Consider the following 25,086-nt stretch of genomic DNA (forward strand, 5'->3'; position numbering starts at 1 on the left):
ATGCATATATCAAGACAAGATTTAGAGATATACAAACATATGGAGCAAAACTCAAATAGCTTTAGTGATAGAAGTAGTAGAAGAGAGGATTACAACTCATTGGTCTGACCCAACGCCATCCTCCCAACATGAATGCCCTCTTCACCTCATGAAAAGCTTATATCACCCAACAATACAGTGTTGCACAGAGAAACCAATAACACTTCTTTACAAAATACAAAATTCCAGCCTTTGGATCTCTAGGATGAGGGATCCATATATAGATGTTTGTAGGTGGTTGAGTTAGCTTCTTGGATTTTGATTAGTGTCCTCTCTCTGATAGTTCTTTGTTCCACTTGGAGATTCATGATCTCTTACTCATCCCTAGGCAAATTCAGAGAGGCAAGTGTCAAATGGGCAGTTTCTAGAAGATTCCCTGGGTTTCCACCTAGCCAACTACCTCTGCCATTTGTCTGCTCTCGCTCATCGCACCCCAAAGAAGGGCTTTTCAGTATGCATCGCACTTTTTGCATGTGGCAGGTGAGATGCATCGCACCCTTAGCACTGAGCAGTCTGTATGGTCCAGTTTTGACTAGTTCTGAGTAGTTTTTTAGGGAGAACTTCTGGGAGATGATGTAATTAGTTTACCTTGCTTCTTTAGGGTATGAAACAACACTTTTAGGGACTTAGAAGCCCTTGGTTTATGGACATATGTGATTGGGGTTGCAGTGCCCAAATATGTCTATAACAAGAAGGCATTCAGGTTAGCAAGAAAAATGGAAAGAAAAATTATGGTAACTACGAAGCATACCACTCACAACTATAAAGATGGAAGTGTTGTTGCCCCTAGTCTTCCACAACCTATAAGGTTGACACCACAACAATTGGAAGAAAAAAGAGCAAAAGGGCTTTGTTATAGTTGTGATAGCAAATACACTAAAGGTCATAAGTGTGCTGAGAAGAAATTATTCTACATAGATTGTGAAGAGGAAGAAGAAAAGGAGCAAGAAAGGTAAAAATAAGAGGATATACTCCAGGAACAAAGCCTAGATAAAGAAGAAATGAATCTGACCATATCTTGTAATGCATTGGCTGGAATTACCACTCCTCAAACCATCAAGATAGAAGGAAAAATCAAGAAGAAAAAGGTAATAGTGTTGATTGATTTAGGAAGTACCCACAATTTTATTCATTGTAGGATAACAAAATAATTGAATTGCTTCCTATATCCGACACCAGAGTGTCAAGTGATGGTTGCAAATGGAGGAATGATAAATTGCTCTAGAAAGTGCCATAATATCAAGCTATCCATGGGAGAATAGGTATTGACTAACCCAATTCTTTCCATTCCAATGGGAGGTGCTGATGTTGTACTAGGAGTCCAATGGCTACAATCCTTAGGTACAATAGCTTTTAATTTTCAAGAAATTTTCATGAAATAAGGAAAGGAAGTTGAATTAAGGGGTATTGCAAGGAAACTGAGAAAGATAATCAACTCTAATGGTATGACAAAGCTTCTAGAAAAGGAAAAAAGAGGTGTAATTGCACAATTATGTTTGCTAGATGTTTCCACATCAGAATCATCTATTTCTCCAGATCTCCAAAAAGTCTTGGACAATCATTCCAAGGTATTTGAGACTCCCAAAGGTATCCCACCTATTCGTGATCATGATCATGCTATTCATCTGATTCCAAGAAATGTTCCTTTGAACATCAGGCCGTACAGATATCCCTATGCCAAAAAGAGTGAAATTGAACGTATGGTTGCAGAAATGCTAGAGGCTGGTATAATTCAACCTAGTCAAAGTTATTTCTCTTCTCCAGTAGTATTGGTGCACAAGAAGGATGGATCATGGTGCATGTGTCCAGATTATAGGGAGCTCAACAAGCTCACTATTAAAGATAAGTTTCCCATTCCTGTCATTGATGAATTACTAGATGAATTGCATGGATCAATTTACTTCACCAAGTTGGATCTTTGTTCAGGATATCATCAAATCAAAATGAAGACTGAAGACATTTCGAAAACAACATTTAGAACTCATGAGAGTCATTATGAATTTTTGGTCATGCCTTTTGGCCTTACCAATGCACCTTCTAAATTTGAAGGTTTGATGAATTCCATTTTCAGACCCTTAGAAAATTTGTGTTAGTATTTTTTTATGATATACTAATCTACAACAAGTCTTGGAAGGATCATGTTGAACATGTTGACAGGGTGCTACAACTATTGGAGGAGAAACAACTATATGCAAAAAGATCCAAATGTTTATTTGGAGTACAAGAGGTGAAATATCTGGGTCATATTGTATCTCATGAAGGAGTTAAGGTAGACCCTAGAAAAATTAAAGCCATTAAGGAATGGAAAATCCCCACATCCATAAAGCATCTGTTAGGATTTCGCGGGTCGACAGGGTATTATTGCAAGTTTGTTAAGAATTATGGGAGAATATCAGCACCTCTAACAACATTATTGAAGAAAGATGCATTTTCATGGACTCCAAAAGCAACAAAGGCCTTCGAACATCTTAAAGAGGAAATGTGCCAAGCACCGATCTTAGCTACATCGGACTTCACAAAAACCTTTATTGTGGAATGTGATGCTTCAGGAAATGGAATTGGTGCTATTTTAATTCAAGATGAAAGACCCATTGCTTTTGAAAGTCGTCCAATCAAGGGAAAGTTTTTACACAAAGCTATTTATGAGAAGGAAATGTTGGAAATACTACATGCACTTAAGAAATGGTGACCCTACCTAATGGGAAGACACTCCAAGGTAAAAACAGATCATGATAGCCTTAAATAATTTTTAGAACAAAGATTATCCTTTGAAGAGCAGCAAAAGTGGGTCACAAAGATGTTGGGTTATGACTTTGAAATCATATACAAAAAGGGGAAGCAAAATGTGGTGACAGATGCACTCTCAAGAAAAGATGAAGATGTGGAAGCATTGTTGTGCGCCATTTCTATTATCCAACCAGATTGGATAAATGAAGCAAGGGAGGAATGGAAGAATGATGAAGAAGTGTGGGCACTTATTCGAAAGTTACAACAAGATTCCAATACATATGATAAATTTAGCTGGAAAAATGATTTGTTATGGTACAAAGATCGCTTATACCTGTGTAAGAATTCCCAACTCAAACAAAAGATTCTTATGGAATTGCACACTTCTCCCTTAGGAGGGCACTTAGGATTTTTAAAAACTTACCACAGGGTTAAGAAGGAATTTTTTTGGGATGGCCTTAAATCAGATATTCAAAATTTTGTGGCGGAATGTTCGGTTTTCCAACAAAATAAAGTTGAAACAATTAAGACCCCGGGTCTATTACAACCTTTATCCATTCCAAGCCAACGTTGGGAGGAGGTTTCAATGGATTTTATCACAGGTTGACCCAAGTCTGAGGGAAAGAGTGTCATCATGTTGGTAGTTGACAGACTTACCAAGTATGCACACTTTTGTGCATTATCACATCCATTTAAAGCCAGTACAATTTCTACTGCATTTATGGAAACAATTCAAAAGCTACATGGAAACCCAAAGATTATTGTAAGTGAGAGAGATCCCATTTTCACTGGAAATTTTTGGACAGAATTATTTTCTTGTCTTGGTACTCAAGCTAGCTGATAGCTCATCTTATCATCCTCAATCTAATGGGAAAACTGAGATAGTAAACAAATGTTTGGAAGGATATCTTCATTGCTTTGTATCTGATAAACAAACATAATGGGTCAAATGGTTGCCTCTGGCTGAATGGTGGTATAACACTTCCTTCCATACAGCAACAAAAATGACCCCATTTATGGCACTTTATGGATATCAGCCACCATCCATCACATCATATTTAAGAGAAAATTATAAGGTTCAAGAAGTGGAACATCACATCAAATATCAACAACAAGTCCTCCAACTCTTAAGGGATAACCTCGTGTTGGCACATAATAGAATGAAACAATAGGTAGATAAACATCGCAACGAAAGAAGTTTTGATGTAGGTGATTGGGTATTTCTACGGCTACAACCATATAAAAAAATGTCCCTCAAGCAAGCTAAGAAGGATAATAAATTATCACCAAAGTATTATGGTCCATACAAGGTGTTGCAAAAGATTGGTACTATGGAATACAAATTGGAGCTTCCTGCAACTTCTCAAGTGCACCCAGTTTTCCATGTTTCATGTTTAAAGAAGGTTATAGGCGACAAGATCCCAGCTCAAACAATATTGCCAGAACTTGACGAGGAAGGAAAAATTATATTGGAACCGGAAGCAGTCACATAAACAAGAACTTGACAGCTACGAAATCGATCAATTTCGGAGTATCTCATCAAGTGGAAGAACTTATCCACTGAAGATTCCACATGGGAGGATGATAATTTTATACAGAAGCATCCAGAACTACTCAAGCATTGAGGACAACACTTTTTTGAAGGAGAGGGGCATGTTAGGTCCCTATAGTACTAGTGATTACCCCATTACTATTGTAGTTGTATCCCTTATTAATATTGGTGTGCCCCCATTGTCCCCATATTGTTATTATTGTGCCCCATAGAATCCCTCTATTGTTATTTTTGTGGCTTTATATTATTATTGTTAGGTCGGCTGGGTTATATTATGACTCCTTAGACTCCTATATATAGAAAGGAGGTTTTGTCATTTGAAACATCCAAGAATTGTTCATTTATGTAATGTAAAGGAGGTTGCCCCCTCGAAGAGGCTGAATTCTAAGGCGTTGATCTATCTTTTCTATCTTTTTGTGAACTGGTTTCATAACAGTCCTTGTTTAGATAGGGCTAACTTCTGGAGAAGATTATTAGCTTCATACAATTTTCAGGCTGACAACATCATCCTTGGTGGCGACTTGAATTTCTCCTTAGGATTTAGAGAATCTTGGGGACACCTTGCACAAGTAGACGGATTAACTGATGCCATCACCAATCTATTGGAGGATTATCACTGGGTTGATATTCCATCTGCAAAGATCCAGCATACATGGACAAATAATCGAAGTGGAGAACACATTTTGGCAAGAAGACTGGATCGTTATCTCATTAAGGAAGCTTTGTTAAATACCCATCCTCGCATCAGGCAATGGGTGGGATCAGGGGGTATATCTGATCACCACCCTATATATATGGAGCTGGAGGACATCAATCAAAGGATTAAAGCTCCATTTAAATTCAACTCTTCTTGGCTCCAGGACCCATCATACATTCAGCTGGTTACTGATTATTGGCATTCACATCCTATCAGGGAAGATGAGGATTACACTGATGGTTTTGTTCGAAAATTGAAGGCACTAAAAGGAATCTCAAGAACATGGGCACATAAGAAAAGGAAGAATGATGATAACACACTGAATGAAGTGGAACAGGCCATCACCATACTTGAAGACTCCTTGGATGGCACATACATATCACAGGAACAAAAAGAACACTTCTCCTCCCTTATCAAGAAGCAGACTCAAATCTTAAAAGACAGAGAAGAAAGTTGGAGGCTCAGAAGCAGGGAAATTTGGCTTACAGAAGGAGATGATAACACCAAGTTTTATCACAAATTTGCAAATGGCAGGAAAGCTATCAACACCATTTGGGAGCTTCAAAATGAACAGGGACAATCTGTTTCATCCTACAGGGATCTGGCAAATCTTACCACCTCCCATTTTAAAAATATATATAGGGCCCCACGGGAAGCAAACATAATGGAAGTCATGTGAACTGTTGAACACTTCCCAAGATTTGTGGAGCAGGAGGATGCTGAGGACCTTATGAAAGAAGTGACAAAGGAGGAGCTTGAGGCTACTATCAAATGGTTCAAGAAAGAAAATATTTCGGGCCTAGATGGATGGTCTATTGAATTTTATATTGCTTTCTTTGAGATCCTTGGGGATGATTTGCTTAAAGTTGTGGAGGACTACAGAAGGAGAGGTAGATTATCTTCAGCCATCAAATCTACTTTTATAGCCCTCATCCCAAAAACAGACAATCCCTCTTCCTACAATGACTTCAGACCCATATCCCTTTGCAACTACCTATACAAGATTATTGCCAAAATCATTGCAAATTGTCTGAAACCTGTCCTATCTGACCATATATCCCCAGAAAAATTTGCTTTCCTCCAGCACAGACAGATTCATGAGGCCATTGGTACTGCCCAGGAACTTCTTCATTCGGTACAATTGAGGAAACTGAAAGGCATGATTTTGAAAGTGGACTTATCTAAGGCATTTGATAGAGCAAATTGGCTCTACATCAGATTGCTCCTGACTCACCTTGGTTTTCCTTATTTATTTATTAAATGGATAATGTGTTGCATAACAGATGTTACATACAGTGTCCTATTAAATGGGGCGGCTACCCCTTTTTTCATATCGGAGAGAGGACTCAGGCAAGGATGCCCACTTTCCCCTCTACTCTTTCTTCTCATCATGGAGGGCCTAAGTAGAATTATTAATGCAGAATGGAGCAGGGGTCATATAGTTGGAATCAAGATCACTGATAACTGTATACTTACACATCTTTTATTTGTTGATGATGTTCTCATATTTTTGAATGGTAGTATTGGGGATACTATAGCCCTACAGAATGTTTTTAATCTCTTTCAGCAGGCCACTGGGATGATAATTAATGTCAGCAAGTCTACATTATCGGCATTTGGTTGCTCCCAACATGAGATCGTGTTTGCAACACAACGATTTCCTTTCTCTATTCAGCACATAGAGGATGGACTGAAATATCTTGGATACAGGCTCAAGCCACATGGTTACAAGATTGTAAACTGGACCTGTCTTATAGCTAAGGTGGAAAAACACCTTAACATCTGGTACCATAGATACATCTCTCGTGCAGGAAGACTTGTTCTTATAAAGGCTATGTTGGAAGCAACTCATATTTATTGGATGACTCTTGCTTGGATCCCGAGAGGTATCTTGACTAGACTACAAAACATATGTTGCAGGTTCTTATGGAAAGGTAATCAACCTGGTAGACTATTTGCATGGGTTAAATGGGACTCGATAGCCAAGCCCAAGCGATGGGGTGGTTGGGGAATAAAAAGACTGGACTTATTTTCCAAAGCTCTAGCTGCAAAGCTTTGCTGGAAACTTATCTCTACTAACAGTCTATGGACCAAGGTAGCATATGCCAAATACATTTTCCCTGTGGACATTATGGACTGGTTTAGACAACAACACAGGGCCAGCAACAGCATATCGATTATATGGAAGGTGGTAATAAATTCTATCCCCCTCATCCGAGAAGGCTTAACCTGGAGAATCAAAGAGGGTAACACAGTCCGCATAGGTACAGACCCATGGATTGGCTGTGGCAATGCACATAGACTGTCTGCGGCATTGATACAACATCTACACAATATGGACATCACACACATCAGTCATATTGCAGACAACGTTAACACATCCTTATTACAACAGGCATGGAAATCCGCCCAAGAATTGGATATACCTGATCGATGGCAGCAGGAATGGTATGAATACATGGAGGCTCTTACACAGGCACATATTCGCATTACAGAGGGTTTGGATGAAATTGTCTGGGCATATGCAAAGCATGGAAAATACTCTCCCAAGGATGGATATATCAAACTGATGGAGCCTTATAAACCACAAAATATTAACCCCTCATGGAAGGCACTCTGGAAACTTAAAGCTGCTCCACGAGCCCGTTTGTTAATGTGGAATATATTATTTGACAAGATACCTACTAGCCTCAATATGATGAAAAGAACTTTCCATGGACCCTTCTGGTGTCATCTCTGTCGAAGAGATGAGGAGAGCACTGAACACCTTTTTCTTAATTGTCCCATTGTTGGAGAGGTAAATCCCCTCTGCGGACAGAGGCGATCCCACTAGCCCAAAATGGGTCTAGCAACAATCAAACAATACTATCATGCAGGCTCCTAATTGCAAATTAAAGGTGGGTTACGAGAACCTACTTGGATTCCAACGCTAGTGTTGCAGGAGAGTTGACGCTCCCGTTCCTTTGCTCCGGCCGGTCATGATCCTCACAATCTTCGTGAATGGACACCTGCACATGCGAAGAACGATACAAATACAAGCATAAAATCCAATAGATGCAATTATATATCGGTCAGAAAAGATATAATTCAATCATCATTATAATGAACAGCAAGAATGGAACCATAATGATAGTCATCTATTATTGATAATCAACAAAGGAGTATACAACCAAAGTTCTGACGACAAATCCTCCTTTGGCTGAGTGATCAGCTACACATGTCTTGCAAAGCTTGTCGGGATCAGGAACAAGCCTCTCTCTCTCTTTGACTATGAATGCAAAGAAGACTCAACAACAATCTCTCAGACTTTTGACAGTATCATTCTCCCTCTACTCAAAAACTAGCTTGTCAAATGCACCAGAACAAGCTTTTATAGATGGAGGAGGAGGAAGAGATACAATGAATCCAGACATTCATGGGACAAGCATTATCTTCGAAAAGTTATTATGGATGATGATTCTCGACATCCATGAGATTGAAATTATCCCTAAAAAGCCACATGAGTCGAAAGGAAAAAAACTCTCGAGCGTGCGTTTGTTAACAAACTTTTCCAAACTTGGTTGGCGCGGGTGATACACTGTGGATCCGCGCTAATGGAAAAAGGGGACTTTTTAAGGATATTTTGCAGGAGATGTCTTCAAGGCATATGAAGTCCATACTTAGGGGAACATAATGCAAGTGTTTTCAAGTTATGTCACTGCTCACAAGTCCCGGAATGAGTCCTCCAAAGTGCGGGAAAGGGGTAACACGGACGGTGACCAATGGTGACAAATTACTGTGTAACAGATGCCCCCTAAAGCATGAGGCCCGAGAGAGAGAGAGGGGTGAAATTCTTTACAAGAACACATGCAGCTTCCGCCGGAGAATCTGCATAGAGAGATACAACTGATAGCTCAAGTACATGATATATGTGGTATGGTTGCAGCCATCCATAATAGAGTACATAATGATCTAGATCCATGGTATGGGCGCAGCCATTCGGTTAGGATCGATGAATAGACTCAGGTATGGCCGCAGCCATCCAGTGAACAAGAATCCACAAAATCACAGCCTGGATTCCAACAGACAAAAACCAGGGTCTTGCGCTCCATCTCGACCCGAACAAAAGTACAAGTTCAAGCATGCGAATACATGAGCTGAAGTCGAACATGCATGAACATCGTCTGATTACCAGTCAATAATGAAAATTTTTAACAGACGCGAGAGGTACCACCAATAATGACAATGGCCCTCAAGGTACTATAGGTACAATCTATGGCGTGCGAATCAGTGAGCTAGTGTTGAACACCCGTAGAATCATTCGATCGGAGGCCAATGATGAAAACCTCACGTCGAACACGAAGAACCTGCCATTGAGGCATGCAGGCTCCAAGGCACCGGAAGGGAGTCTCTAGATCATCTTCCTGGATAATGAGTTGAAGTTGACAGGAAGTGACCTTGATCGAAGGTGGGCCATAGTGTTTCCCATATCATCGACACGAGACAGAGAAAGAATATTGTGGTGGATCAAAATTGTGTGAGCTATCAGAAGGAGGTTGTTATTCTGCAGAGGTCAACTTATCTTGAACATATCGGCGGCACGACAGTGGAATTGGCAGTATTTGACATCAATGGATCAGAGGTCATGGTGACGAGGCAATGAGCAGATGAGAGGTCAAACAGGATTACCCAAATCCATGGAGGCAAGTGAAAAATGAGATGAGATATCCCCACCCAAACAGGAAAGCAGACAAGTACCATGTTCAAGAGCGACATACTGCCGACACGACAATAATTATGGTTCCATTTTCCCCCACCATTTCTGGTGAGTACCCCAATTATTTTTATTTACAAGCTTGATGGGGATAGCATATGCTTGTAACATCATCTTGACAGACTCCAATGTCATGAATTTTTAACGAGCTGACAAAGGAAAAACTCGGCGCCTTTTCATGTTTAGAGAGTTTGAAAAGACTGCGGAAAAGAAAAGTCCAAAGGTGTCCTTTTTCATAAAGTTGTGTCTCTCGAGCCCGAAAAAGTATAAAACAATACTCGAAAGAAGCGCCTGACCATTACGATCGAGGAGTACTTTTCATAAGTAGTGATTTCGACCTGAAAAAGTAAAAAAAGCGATCGAAACCACGTCGTTTCGAAACCGTTAACGAACCTGAAACGACAAAGGTCCGACGATCTTTTCGTTTTTACACAGTCAGAAAAGAGTTTAAAGACGACTACCTCTTATTTACGTTTTAACGAGTCAAGAGGGATAACTCAACGATCTTTTCACGTTTAGCGAGTCAGAAAAGAGTTGAAAGATGACTCCACAGTGACTTTTTCGTGTATTTACCAAGTTCGAAAAAGTATAAAATACAACTCGTTTCACCATCGAAGTTGCGTAAAAGACCTTTCATTGCACAAGAAGCAATCGTAAAATCCATTTTCGACCACAAATATATTAAAATATTGAAAAAGTAACTTTTTAAACCTAATAATAAGTCAAAAAGTCTATAAATATGTTGAAAATGTAAAAAATAGAATTACTTTTTACTTTTTACCTCTTGAATAGTAATAGTGGTCTGCTTGGGGAGCGAACTTCAGGCGGTGATTACAGCCAATCCGTGTAACCATTTGAGATTTCGTCGGTTCCAGGTAAGAGGCGCTTCCCTTAGCTTCATTTCCATTCCTTTTTATGCATTTTGTCCCTTGATTGAGCCTCTGTAAGGAGGAATTTAAAAATTAGGGCCGTGCTCCATTGGTGCGGGTATCCGGCACGGGTCCGTGCCAATGGGGTGATTTACCCAAAGGTGCCGCGCCATTGGCGCGACTGTTTTAGAAACAGCCGCGCTAACCGCGCGACCTAATTTTTACCTTGAATTTCAACATTATTTTTGAAATTTGTCCGGTTTGTAATCTTACCAGTGTTATAATAATGATTTATTCATCCTTGTGGGTGCAGGAAACAAGAAAAAATGGTGGTGGAATGGAAAGAACGGGAACATAATGCCGTGGATGCCTTGGCCATCGAGGATGAGGGATGTATGAACGCTTTGAGGGACTGTGGTCTCAAGAAGTTCTTCCTCACATCTTATCTGCGAGCTCAGCCTGAGTTATTGCAGTTCATAGTGGATGCTTTGGATGTTGATGACCGAGTATTTCACTTACGGGACCAAACCTTAGAGCTGGACGTGTCTAATGTGTATTTCATTACTGGGCTGTCACGGAGAGGGGTGAGCCCTATTTTGACCGGAAGCAAACCTTCCGGTGAGAAGATAGGTGAAGTGAAGGCCCGAGTGTGTCCAGAGGCACAATTTGGGAGAAACAGTGCCAAGGTGGATATCGCCACCATCTAGGATTTGGTTCTTAAGGTGATATTTTTCACCATCATGCGTGCAGATGGGGTACAGGAGCCCCATGAGGTGAGCAAGAATCATCTGTTACTAGCGACAAAATGCCTCAGCCCCACCATCTTTGACTGGGCTACAGCAGTGACTACCAACATCAAAAGGCAGCTTACAAAGTGTAAGCGCGGAGAAGTGAAACAGTTCGGGTATGGCTCAATTGTGGTGTCGTTCTTCTTAGAACGATTACCCCTATTTCAGATTCAGGGAGCTGTAGTGGCTAATCCATTTCCACGAGAGCCTAGGATGACTCGTTGGGCAGCATTGATGCCCAGAGGAGGAGGGGGCCAACAGATGTCTTGGCGGCCCGAGTTCTTTATATGGATCCGTCGTCATCTGATCGTAGTGGAGGATTGGCCATACGCGGGGACTAATTTCATGGGGGATCCAGACCTCCCACTGCCAGAGGAAGAGGAATGGGACGAGGAGCTGGGTATGATTTCTTCATTTTTTTGATGTTTTATGTATTTTCATTTTTTTTGTTAATACATGCATGTTCTAATAACAGTCGTATGTACATGCAGATGTAGGCTCAGAGCAACCAGCCGGCTTGTCTCTTATAGCGCGGAGGGGCCAACCCGCAGCCGACCCTCAGGCAAGGGGTGCCGTGGGGGAAGAGCTGGTGCAGAATCTCGAGGGACTAACCCAAGGAATTTCGGGTTACGCTAGACTGGGGGACGTGCCCTTTGCATACCAGAGGCACACAGTGGGAGTGCCAACTCATATCCATCGTCTGTTGAGACGATTGGTGCGTGTGGTGACATGCTATCATGAGCACCACCACGACTAGACTTCTTGGCTTCTTTCATGCATATTTTTTGAGGGACATGTCATCCCAGGATGTATCAGGATGAACATGTATTATTTTTGGACTATGTAACGCATGCGGTGCAAACATTATGACACACATATATATATACATATGCCTATGGTTTATTATTGTGCTTTTATGTGCTTGCTTGTATAATGTTTTAATTATAAATTACGCAAATGTCTATTTAACACATGATTAGCCAATGCATCAGATAATGTGTTTAATCGTCTTGGAATATGCTGATATGTGATAAAATCAAAGTTCCTTTCTAACAATCTCACATGTAAATACAACCTTAGAATGCGATGGTCTCTGACAGAATATCGCCCGTTGAGCTAGTGGACGACAAGTTGAGAGTCTAGGTTCACTACCAATGCATGAATGCCGAGATTAATTGCTTCAGCAAGCAGCTCAATTACAACACAATATTTGTCGACATTGTTAGTGGTACGACCCAAACACACACCTTGAAAATCTATCAACTCGCCATGAGGATCATAGATCACCCACGCCGCAGAGGACAAGTTGCGAGTACTGCGGCAGGCACCATCAGCGAAACCAACATAAGGTGCATCAGACATCTGCACAAGAAGCGAAAGACACAATAAGCGGCAGTCACGCCTTTAAAACTAACACACACACACACACAACACACCTGCTAAAGTACATGTATGTACAAAATAAAGTGTACAAGCATCATGCATAGTACTTTTTCAACTACAGCCCGTTTCGGGCAAGGATAATTTTAGGGCCGAATGTTCGCCCTTTGGCGAAATTAAAGGGTTTTAAATTTTTAGTGGGCGAATATTTTGTATCATAGTACATTTTTACAAATCACCTCAAATAGCCCACCTTATTTTAAGGGAGAGGGTAAAAAAGGTAAATTTAGCCCTTGAAATTAGGACTTACAAACTCCCAATCGCCCATTTTCAAGAATAGGTTTTATTTAAGTGAATCCTATGGGCCAAATACCATATTTATAAAAGAGGTATGGTAAATTAATAAAAATATAAATAAATGAGAAGTGTGGTAAATAAATAAAACATTTTTTATTTTTACTCCATAAGTCACCTTATATATGTAAGGGTGTAAACAAATAAAAATATAAGTAAAGTGGAGGTATGGTAAATAAATAAAACGTCTTTTTATACTTACTCAAAAGGTATGATAAATAAATAAAAATATAAATAAAATAGACGTATCGTAAATAAATAAAACCTCTTTTTATATTTAGTCCATAACCCTCGTTCTATTTATGAAGGCTCAAGAAAGAGGTTTTATTTAAGTGAATCCTATGGGCCAAATACCATATTTGTAAAAGAGGTATGGTAAATTAATAAAAATATAAATAAACGAGAGGTATGGTAAACAAATAAAACATTTTTTATATTTACTCCATAAGTCACCTTATATTTACGAACACTCAAAAAATGGGTTATATTTAGGTGAAACCTATGGCCAAAATACTATGGGACAAATACCATGGACTAGATTGTTATTAATACCATGCAAAAAAACCATTATTAACCCTAATATTAGAATTAATAAAAATAAAAATGGCACATGGTATTGACCCATGGTATTCACCAAAATGGCACATGGTATTGACCCATGGTATTCACTTGGAATGTAGCCTATTTAAATGGGCGAATTAAACCAGCATGTAGCCTATGCTAGGATTCACTAGGACTTTAAAAAGTTTTATTATTTAGTGAAAGACTCGCCAAGATCTTACAAGATTTTATAATTGAGTAAAATATTCGCCATGCCTGGTGAGAGATTCGCCAAAAAATTATATATACATATTATATTATTGATAAAATTGCCTTCGATTTTTCCTATATACCATGGAGATTCTCCCATTTATTATATTTATAAATTTAGGGGGGGTTCTTAAAATTTTCCCTGGTTTCGGGGCTTCCCGAGAGGGTTCCCTTCATAATCAATTAGCTCGTAGGCCCCTTTTTGCAAAACTTTCTTGACAATGTAAGGGCCTAGCCACATAGGCTCGAGTTTTCCTGCTCCCAGCTTATCGTTTTCCTGATCGTATAGCAGGACTAAATATCCCTCAACAAAAAAACATGGATGGACATTCTGATCGAAATGAGTCTTGACTCGCTTCTTTTGTGTTTCGATGGCCAAAGAGGCTAGGCGACGGGTCTCATCTAGCCGTTCCAGGTAAAGAAGGCGTTCTTCTAACGGAGTAGTGTTGGGAAGTAGCTCGACAGCCAATTTTAATGAAGGGATTTCGCACTCGATTGGAAGGGTAGCCTCTAGTCCATAAAATAGTTGAAATGGAATGAAACCGGTGGCATCCTTCACAGAGGTTCGGTAGGCCCACAAGGCAGGGAACAACATCAAATTCCAGTTAGACTTATGCATGCCAACGGTGAGCTGAAGCATTGTAACCAAAATCTTGTTGATAGCTTCAACTTGGCCATTGGACTGAGGGTAGTATGGAGTCGAACTATCGTGCTATAAGCCTAGCTGGGTTGTTAGTTCTGTCATCATATGATTACAGAAATGCTTCCCGTGGTCAGTGACGATGGCTTGAGGGACGCCGAATCGCGAGATAACATGGTTGAATAAGAATTGCGCCGTTGTGTGACCGTCTTTAGTTAATGTAGGCATCGCCTCGGCCCATTTAGTGAAGTAATCGACGGAAACGATAATAAACCCATGCCCCCCGGTCGAGCGAGGGTTACAGGTCGTATAATCAATGCCCCATTTTGCAAAAGGGCCGACGGTGACAACAGGGTGCAATGGAGCGGGAGGCGCTCGCATCTTCCGCTGGTATATCTGGCACTCATGACAAGAGCGGACGGCAAGAATGCAATCCTTAAAGATAGAGGGCCAAAAGTAGCTAGCACGGAGGATTTTTTGGGCAGTAGCATATCCAGACATGTGACCACCACAGGCACCAGAGTGGTAGTCATTCAACACACGCTCAGCTTCCTCGAGCGTTAGACATCGGCGGAGAACAGAGTCAACGTCGAGGCGATATAGTGTGTCCCCAATGATACGGTATGGTTGAGACTGATGACGAATCCTTCGCCGAGCATCTTTGGACACGTCGGGGCGAAAGGAGGATGTTTGTTGATATATAATGATATCCCCATACCAGGGATCGAGGGTGCTAATGAGAAATAAAGTCTCATCCAGAATATGATCCTCTGAGTGAGAGGGTGGGGAAGAAGATGGCAAAGAGCAAAGTAACTCAGCGAATACAAGGGATTTCTTGGACTTGGCAGTGGTAAATTCCAAGTCGAACTCTTGGAGGATGACAATCCACTTTGAGTACTTGCCCCCTAGCAACTGGTGTGACAAAATATACGTCATGGGGTTGCAATTAGAAACCAAGGTGGTAGTGCGCAGCAGAATATAGTGACGGAAGCGTTGGACAGCACAAACAACAGCCAAAGCCAACTTCTCGACATAAGCATATCGAGTTTCTGTGTCTAAAAGATTGCGGCTGAGATAATATACAACATGCTCAGTGTCATCATCGTCAGTTTGAACGAGAACCATGCCGATAGTGGTGTCGGCGGCAGCCAAATACAGAGTGTAGTCGCGATGATAGTTCGGAGGACGGAGCAACGGAGCGGAAACAAGGAGACCCTTGAGATGCTCAAAAGATTCCTGAGCGATGGTATCCCAATGAAAAGGAACATCTCGCTTTAGCAACCGTGTGAATCCTTTAGCCACCTCGGCATAGTTTAGAACGAATCGTCTTAGAAAATTTGCTTTACCCTGCAAGCTTTGCAATTGCTATAAAGAAGCAGGGGGAGGAAGATTTACTATAGCCTTGACTTTAGGGGGATCCAAACGGATGCCCTCTCGGGAGACGACAAACCCGAGAAGTCGGCCGGATTCAACGCAGAAGACACATTTGTGAGGATTGAATCTGATTCGGTAGTGTCGACAGCGAAGAAAGATATCGTGAAGGTGAGTAGGGTGGTCCTGACGTTTGGCTGAATGAGCTGGGAGATCATCCAGGTATGGTTGTACAATGTGGCGAATTTCATGAAAAGCATAGGACATTGCACGTTGGAAGGTAGCACCGGCATTTTTTAGACCGAAAGGGAGATTCTTATAGGTAAAAGTGCCCCATGAACAGATAAAAGCGGTATTGTGTTGATCAGCAGGAGCAATATTGATCTGTTTATATCCAGAAAATTCATCCATAAAAGAGTACATTTCGCTTCCGGCACACTCGTCAATAATTTATCAATGAATGATGTGGGGAAATTATCTTTAGGACAGGCTCGATTAATATCACGATAATCGACACAAACACGGATGGTACCCTGTTTTTTATTCACAGGTACGATATTGGAGACCCAATCTGTGAGTGGGATAGGATAAATAAAACCAGCTTTAAGAAGCTTCTCTACTTCCGCCTTAATAGATGTAGCCTTGCGGGGGTGTACAGGGCGTAAACGTTGACGAACAGGCTTAGCAACCGGGTATGTGATTATCTCATGCACCACTATGCTAGGATCAATGCCGGGCATTTCTTCATAGGACCATGCAAATACGTCACGAAATTCGCGAAAAAGATTGGTATAGAGTCAAATCTCCTCTGGAGTACAAGTGACTCCAATGTGAAGATGTTCAACAATCCCTAGTTTCACAGAGATGTCGATGGGCTGGGTTTACGTAATGTTCGCCATATTTCCTTCAGAGGACACTTGATAAACTTGGATAGGTTTTTGAAGGGTTTGAAATGGGAGACAAGGAGCAAACCGCTCGAGACAAGTAAGCATATCCTGATGGGCAGGGAGAAACGAGGAACGATGGTGGGAATCATGCCAAGGAGGTTCCTCGGGAGACATAGTCTCAATAATGGCTTCGTTGGAAGGGAATGTTTCTTTTAAAGGGTCCGAAGAAGTCTCATCTACAAGCCATGAGGATGGAGCGAACGAGTTGAGAACCTTTCTCGAAGGAGCAAGTTCAGAAGAGGGAGCCGATGCAGCAATAATTTTGACATAGTTGAGCTCGACAGGACTCAACGGCATCTGATCGCCCCAAGAATCTACTTGATTGGTGGGAGGGAGGATCCACAGATCAGAACAAGTAGTAATCATATTGACGGAAGTGAAGTTAGGAGGTGGGAGCAGAATAACACCCATGAGGGTGGGATCTTTGAAAAGCCCGGCTCCCAGACTCTCAGATGATTTGGAGGTATGCTCCACAAAAGGGATGTTTCCTTCAGAAGAGGAAGCGAAGAATGACAGCTGGTCTACAGTAACAATTTTCCCTTGATGAGGGAAACAGATGATACGAAACAAAGATGAAGCTATAGCTTGCATCGCGTATATCCAGCTACGTCCGAGAAGGAGGTTGTAGGTAAGATTAGCATCAACAACTTCAACTTCCATATCGACCATATTCCCTTCCAAAGAGATGGGAAAACGTTGGAGTATACCATAAGGACGGGATTCTCTTCCATCAAAAGCTTCCAAGGTTGTGGGAGACTGGCTCAGCGTCGGAGATCCAATAGCTTTCCAACAGGCAACAAACATGATGCAAGTTGAAGCACCTTCATCAATGACTGTACGATGAATAGTTTTGGAATTAATAATAACCTGTATGAGGAATGCGATTTGGGGAGGCAGTCTCTGCGTATGGTGTTCCAAGTCAAAAGTAATCAAATCCGAGTCGGCCGGGTCTATGCCACCGATAGCGGATAGCAAGGACTTCCTTTGAGAAGGGAAACTCTGGAGAACTTCTAAAGCGGACATAGCCGACGGAGTCTGAGCTAAGTCCTCAACAATATTGTAGTGTTGTGCAGCACGAGAATTTGGATTGTAAGAAGATTTTCGGAGTACTCCTTTTGGAGGGGTCGAATAGGCGTCTCAGTAGTAGGTCTCTCGATGTGGAGCGGGCCTGAACTGAACGGAGGAGCACTAGAGGGGACCTCGGGCTCTTTCCCAGCAGATGAGGATATTCTTTTGTTCGAGTACTGATGTGGACAGGTATTGTTCCAGCCATAAATACTTGGGAACTGAAGGAAGATGGAGGTTGAGAGGGGTCAGCCACCATTTGAGTTTGTTGCGAGGGAAAGGGTTCTTTGAGCACCGCAGGAGTCCCGGGAGCGCCTTTCAACAAACGACTAACTTCGGACCGCCTAGGGCAGTCTTTGGTATAGTGATCTTCATCACAGATAAGACAAGGATACTTGGGTTTGCGCTTGGCACCTTCCTCGGGCGGAGGTTTAGGGGAGTCCTGTTTAGGTTGATCTGGCTTATTCTTCCCTTTTCCTTTCTTCTTTTCTTTCGAGGCTTTGTCTGCCGTGGTGGACTGGACGATATTGACCTCAGAAGTAATATTCAAAGTGGGTGTTACCTGAGAAGTGTGTTCATTCAAAGCATTTTATTTTTGCTTCCCAAGGTTCGCAGAATTTTTCTTCGAGGATGAGTTAACAGAACCAATAATACCGTCAACAGTTGGTGTTGGCAGGGCTTTAGATGTTCCTGGTCTCGGGGCATCAGGAAAATAATCATACAATTTACCAGACTGAGAATAAACCAAGTCAAGGTACTGAGCGCGCATGATAGCTTGCTCTTCAGTGACACACGCCCCCATGGCAATGTCCCGAGCTATTGGAGGAATGAACGAAATCGTAAACCAATCAGTAAGAAGTTGGTCGGGAATCCAAAATTTGATCATACGTCTACACCGTCTCCATTCATGGATATGATCAGAGATATGTGTAGCCGTTGTCTGTCTTAAGGATGTCAGGAGGTGTGTACCCGTTTCATATCGAATGGGCAACTGAAAATGAGTGAGGAATGCCATAGCCAATGAGTTGAAATCCTGAAAGGATCCGCGAGTGAGCTCAATATACCACTTAGCTGCAGAGCTAGTGAGAGTCCTTAACAAAAGGCGAAGCCGAATCGAATCATCAAGCCACGAATTGGATGAACACCATAAGTGATAGGTCATGACATGAGCTTGAGGATCTTCATTAGCTTTACCATCGAATTTTGGACAGTCACCGGGAATTTTCGTTGGAACCAGAGGCCAATACGGATTATGGAGAATGGGATCGTTGGTCAGTTTGGACACATCCGGTAACTCCAAAGTCGCTAAGAAAGGTAACTGAGGATTGAAGGACATCTGGGGCTGCTGGTAGGATGGACTAGGGTTCCAACCAACTGGCGGTTGCCCCCATGGGCTTGGTCCGGACGGATTTGGCCCCATAGGGTTTTGTCCGTAGGTATTTTGGTTCTGCCCCCCAGCGTTCCATGGATTACCAAACTATCCTACAGGAGCACCATACGGTTGTGGATAATTCTGATAAGGATTTGCCTGCAGTTGTTGATAATTTTGATATGGGGCAAACGAAGGTTGCCCTTGAGGTTGTTGCTAACCATACGGTGGCTGGACTCCAAACTGAGTTTGAGAAACAAGCTGAGTTTGATAGACTCGTCGGGATTGAATTCCAACTTGCATTTAAAGACTGGATGGGGCCTGGGGTCCAGCCTAGGGCAAAAAACCAAGTTGAGCAGTGCCAGAAGGATGTCCTGTAGGTTTGGCTATCTGGTCGGAAGGATGACCTAGTTGATATTGAGGTTGGCCCAACTGCCCAGAAGGTTGTACTTGCTGGGGGTGGAGTTGTTGTTGCACAACTAAGGGTTGTCCTAACAGACTAGATCGCCGAGTGGGTTGGGTAGTTGGTTGGCCTGATTGGATTTGAGGCTGGCCGACTTGCCCAGAAGGTTGACTATACTGGACGGTGGGCTGACCATATGGTTGACCAACTTGTCCAGATGTTGGACCATACTGAACATTAGGTTGGTTTGGGTGAACATACGATTGACCAATTTGTCCAGTAGGATAACCTTGCTGGATACCAGGTTGGCCTTGTTGAACAGAAGATTGACCTGAGTTACCAGAAGGTTGAGCATAAGGGGTGAAAGACGGACCACCAGAGGCGAAAGGTTGTCCCTGGAAGGGTTTTCCTTGTTGATCTTGATGAGGTGGTCTTTGGGATTGCGCAGATGATACTTGGCCACCGTGATAAGAGGTGGGGCCCCAATCAATTGATAGCGGGACTGAAATCTCAACAGTCGGTTGAGACGACAAAGGCCTACAAAAATGTGGTAAATACTGATCGTATGGCCCCTCTGCTGGGACGTTTGACGTAGGATCAAAGACTCCGAATATAGAGGCCGAAGGACGACTGAAAATAGGAGTCGAAGAAGCTACACATACCGTTGGAATGGTTGGGATTGAGGTAACAGACGTACTGCGACTTTGTGGAGTAAAAGGCTCCGTGGTGGGAAAAGCGAGTTGTGACCAAATAGAACTCGTAAAGGGAGTTCCAGAGGACATAACATCCTTTATTGCTTTATAGCCTAGAGGTAGTCTCCCAGTATTAGGGGTGCTACTAACAAGTATAAGTTCCGTTGCGGTGGGAATTTCACCGCTCATCGCAACGGATTCTTCAGTCGAAGTAGGGGATACGTACTCCATGTCGGAATAAAATAGTGGGGCTGAAACACGAGGGGAAGTGTATTCCCAAAAATGGATACCGTCCTCAAAAGGTTCCCAAATGGGGTTCCAATGAAACTCGTAAGTCTCGTCGCCTGGAGCACGAGAATTAATCGGTTATATACTCGGAATAACAGGAAGAGTTTAACTCACAACCGGTATCTCGACAAAGGAAGAAGACGAAATTGGTAATTTCGTCAGGATGAAAACTTCACAAAATCCTAGGGAATCTAACGAGACAGGACCCTACTCAAACTAACGCAAACAAGATCTAACTGGGTAAATGTGAATCGTGGTCGAATAAATTTTAAGACAAAGGAACTGAACTTGACCTTTTCATGTTTTAAGAGTCGAGAAAAGGAAAAAAAGATGACTCTAGTCTCCTTCGAATATTTAGTGAGCCCGAAGTGACAAATGCTCAGGTGAACCTTTTCTTTTAGGGAGTCCGAAAAGGGTCAAAAGTGACTACTCTGGAGAACTAGGCAAAAGGTTTACCAAACAATCAGTAAAACTGCTTATACACCTTGGCAATCAGATTAAAACCAAGGACTTCCCATACGGCAGTCAATCTTCCCGAATGCTGTGTTCAGTACATTACGGCTTGTAAGACGGCAGACATGGCTTCCTGTGGATAAAGGATGATAACCTAGTGGGGTCTCCACATATACTCGACGGTACGTGGGAGCACAAATCCGTGCTAGACCACTATCGAGTCACAAAAGGAGGAATCACCCAACCATAATGTGGAACAACAGTGACTAGGTTTAACGACGCCGGAACACGTCTCTAGCCTAGACCTCTAGATTGTATGCGTTAAGTTCCAATGCGTTTTTAGATTCATTCAGTTCATTTTATAGTTGATCTTTGATTAGGTTTCAGTTTTCAGGTCCTACCATATGTGATCTCTCACAATTTCCTAAATGCAAGCTATATGCCAAAATATATCATTCCATTCGATGAATGCTAACTACAGAAGAGTTGAGATCTTTCAAACAAACAAAATGATCATCAAACAATCAACAAAGATTCTAATGCAGCTAATGGCAATAAACAAAACTTTTTCTTTTCTTTTCTTTTTTTAAAAGTGACTAATTGCTAATAACAATGAAGAATGCTAACTTCCATTAACTAATGCAATGCAAAAAGATCGTTTGTTTTTTTTTTAAATGGCATAATGCACTTAAACAAATTTTGAGAGATGATAACAAAGAGTAAACAGACAAATTTCACTCAATGAAAATAGAATCAAGTCTGAAACACCAAGACAATCTGTCAAGACAAGAAGAATCACAAAGACCTCAATGAGCTATGTGATCTAAGCCCAAACGAAGCCAAGCGAAATCCAAACGAACAATAGGTAGATTGCTCGAAGCACACAATAAAAAGTTTTGACAACCACTAGACAAGTGCAAAAACAACCAAGAAGTCGACTGGACAATCAAAGAATCAAAAACTCCCACGGAAGGCTCGATGTGCAAAGCCACTAGATGCTCTAGGGCTAGGATATGAGATCGATGGAAAGAGGCAAACACCCGAAGGATGAATGTCAAAAACCAGTCAAACGGAGCTCTGACACACTCCAGTAGCTGAAAAAGATGTGAAAAGACAGAAATCCGAGTTCAAAAGGCTTCCAAACTAGCAAAGTTCACAGGCCTGGCGCGACAGTCAGTCTGTAACTCGCGCTATTAAGGGATTAGCGCGAGTTCCTTTTGTGCAACCTGCGCCCACTGGCGCGACTGTCAGGTAAAAAATCGTGCTAATAAAGTTTGCTGGCTTAAAAATAAAAAACAAGCAGTCTAGGGTCTAATCGACAGTATCCAGACCGACCAAGCAGTAAGAGACAGCAAAGAATCCAAACCAGAAAACTATCTAAGCAATCAAAACAAGAGAAAACCAAAGTGCAAGACAAACTCCAAGATGTTCGGTTCGTAAACCAAACCGGAGATTGATTGAAGTGGCGTTGATCTACTTCGCTAATGCAGAGAAATAGCATTTCGAAGGCTACCTGGCCGTACTTCAGGCTCCATCCAAAGTTTACGAATCAAACAACAAATAGCTTCCCCAGCGGAGTCGCCAAATTGTTGGAGAGGTAAATCCCCTCTGCGGACAGAGGCGATCCCACTAGCCCAAAATGGGTCTAGCAACAATCAAACAATACTATCATGCAGGCTCCTAATTGCAAATTAAAGGTGGGTTACGAGAGCCTACTTGGTTTCCAACGATAGTGTTGTAGGAGAGTTGACGCTCCCGTTCCTTTGCTCCGTCCGGTCATGATCCTCACGATCTTCGTGAATGGACACCTGCACATGCAAAGAACGATACGAATACAAGCATAAAATCCAATAGATGCAATTATATATCGGTCAGAAAAGATATAATTCAATCATCATTATAATGAACAGCAAGAATGGAACCATAATGATAGTCAGCTATTATTGATGATCAACAAAGGAGTATACAACCGAAGTTCTGATGTCAAATCCTCCTTTGGCTGGGTGATCAGCTACACATGTCTTGCAAAGCTTGTCGGGATCAGGAACAAGCCTCTCTTTCTCTTTGACTATGAATGCAAAGAAGACTCAACAACAATCTCTCAGACTTTTGACAGTATCATTCTCCCTCTACTCAAAAACTAGCTTGTCAAATGCACTAGAACAAGCTTTTATAGATGGAGGAGGAGGAAGAGATACAATGAATCCAGACATTCATGGGATAAGCATTATCCTCGAAAAGCTATTGTGGATGATGATTCTCGACATCCATGAGATTGACATTATCCCTGAAAAGCCACATGAGTCGAAAGGAAAAAAACTCTCGGGCGTGCGTTTGTTAACAAACTTTTCCAAACTTGGTTGGTGCGGGTAAGACTCTGAGACAGAGCGCCAATGAGCGCGCCCTCTTTGGAGAATTTCCTTCATTGGTGCGGGTGATACACTGTGGATCCGCACTAATGGAAAAGGGGACTTTTTAAGGATATTTGGCAGGAGATGTCTTCAAGGCATATGAAGTCCATACTTAGGGGAACATAATGCAAGTGTTTTCAAGTTATGTCACTGCTCACAAGTCTCGGAATGAGTCCTCCAAAGTGCGGGAAAGGGGTAACAGGGACGGTGACCAATGGTGACAAATTACTGTGTAACACCCATTATCAAAGAACAATGGAATATCATTACTGCTCTCTATCCTTCTTTAAATAATTGGTAGGGCAGGAACATCATGGATGCCTGGAACCTATGGTGTGAAAGCCATAATAGTAAAGCCAAGAATATGCCCCTACTTATGTGCTGGTCTTTTTGGATTGCTAGAAATCATTCTATTTTTAATTTGAAGGATCCACACTGGCCTACTATTATGAATAGAGTCGCAACAGATTTTGACCTCCTACCCGAGGAGGACTCCCACCCTCCTCCCAGAATCATTAAATCTGAAAACATTGATAAGACCATCCCATGGGCTTATTTTGATGGATCTGCACAGGAGGTGGGATGTGGTGGGGGAGCCATACTTTACCTGAATGAATCCCATTGCTACAAAATACAAATGAGATTAGGGAGGGGCACCAATAATTATGCTGAATTATGCACTGCAAAACACCTCATACACTTTGCATTAGAAAAGCATTGCAGACATCTACAGCTTTTTGGGGATTCCAAAATTGTTTGCAATTGGTTAAATAAAGCATCACATTGCAATGCATTTTCTCTGAGGCATATATTGGATGAGGCCCACAAACTGATTTCTACTTTTGACTCATTTGTCTGTCATCACATTTACAGGGAGCACAACTCTGGGGTAGACTTCCTATCCAAAGAGGCAGCGCTTAGGCAGAACAATGACTGGTTAATTCAGGAAGAGATCGATGGGGCATTCTATCAGCATTATCATAGACCTTTCATCGATCTACATGATCATGGGCTATAGGCCCATCTTATTTTGCATGAACACTTGTATATATTTATGCTATTTTATCTTTATTGCACTTGAACTATAGTTCGTGATGAATAGTCACCAATTTTGATGTTTATTTCTCTCTCTGCGAAGAGACAGAAACAATTTTGATATAGATACTCTCTGTAAAGAACAGGCACCAGAAATCAGGTAACTGATACCTAATGCTCCCTGCGTGGAGAACATATCAGTGGATCCTTTTTTTCTCTTTTGTACCTGACAGGCAACAGGCCTCAACATGCATATGCTTAAGCATCTACAAAATGTAATTTCTTATATATTAATAGAAATTATGACTTTTTTCCAAGGGAAAAAAAACATTCTGTTCTAAGGGAACAATAATTCTGTAGGAATTTACAGGGTAAGTTCCTCAGAAAGAACACCAAAAGGACACCGCTCACAACCAGATCTCAAATCAATACACCAGTATTTT

This window comes from Pinus tabuliformis, chromosome 2_1, assembly GCF_031772625.1.
Source record: "Pinus tabuliformis cultivar Carrire ecotype Pingquan chromosome 2_1, CPIR1, whole genome shotgun sequence".
Taxonomy (NCBI): domain Eukaryota; kingdom Viridiplantae; phylum Streptophyta; class Pinopsida; order Pinales; family Pinaceae; genus Pinus; species Pinus tabuliformis.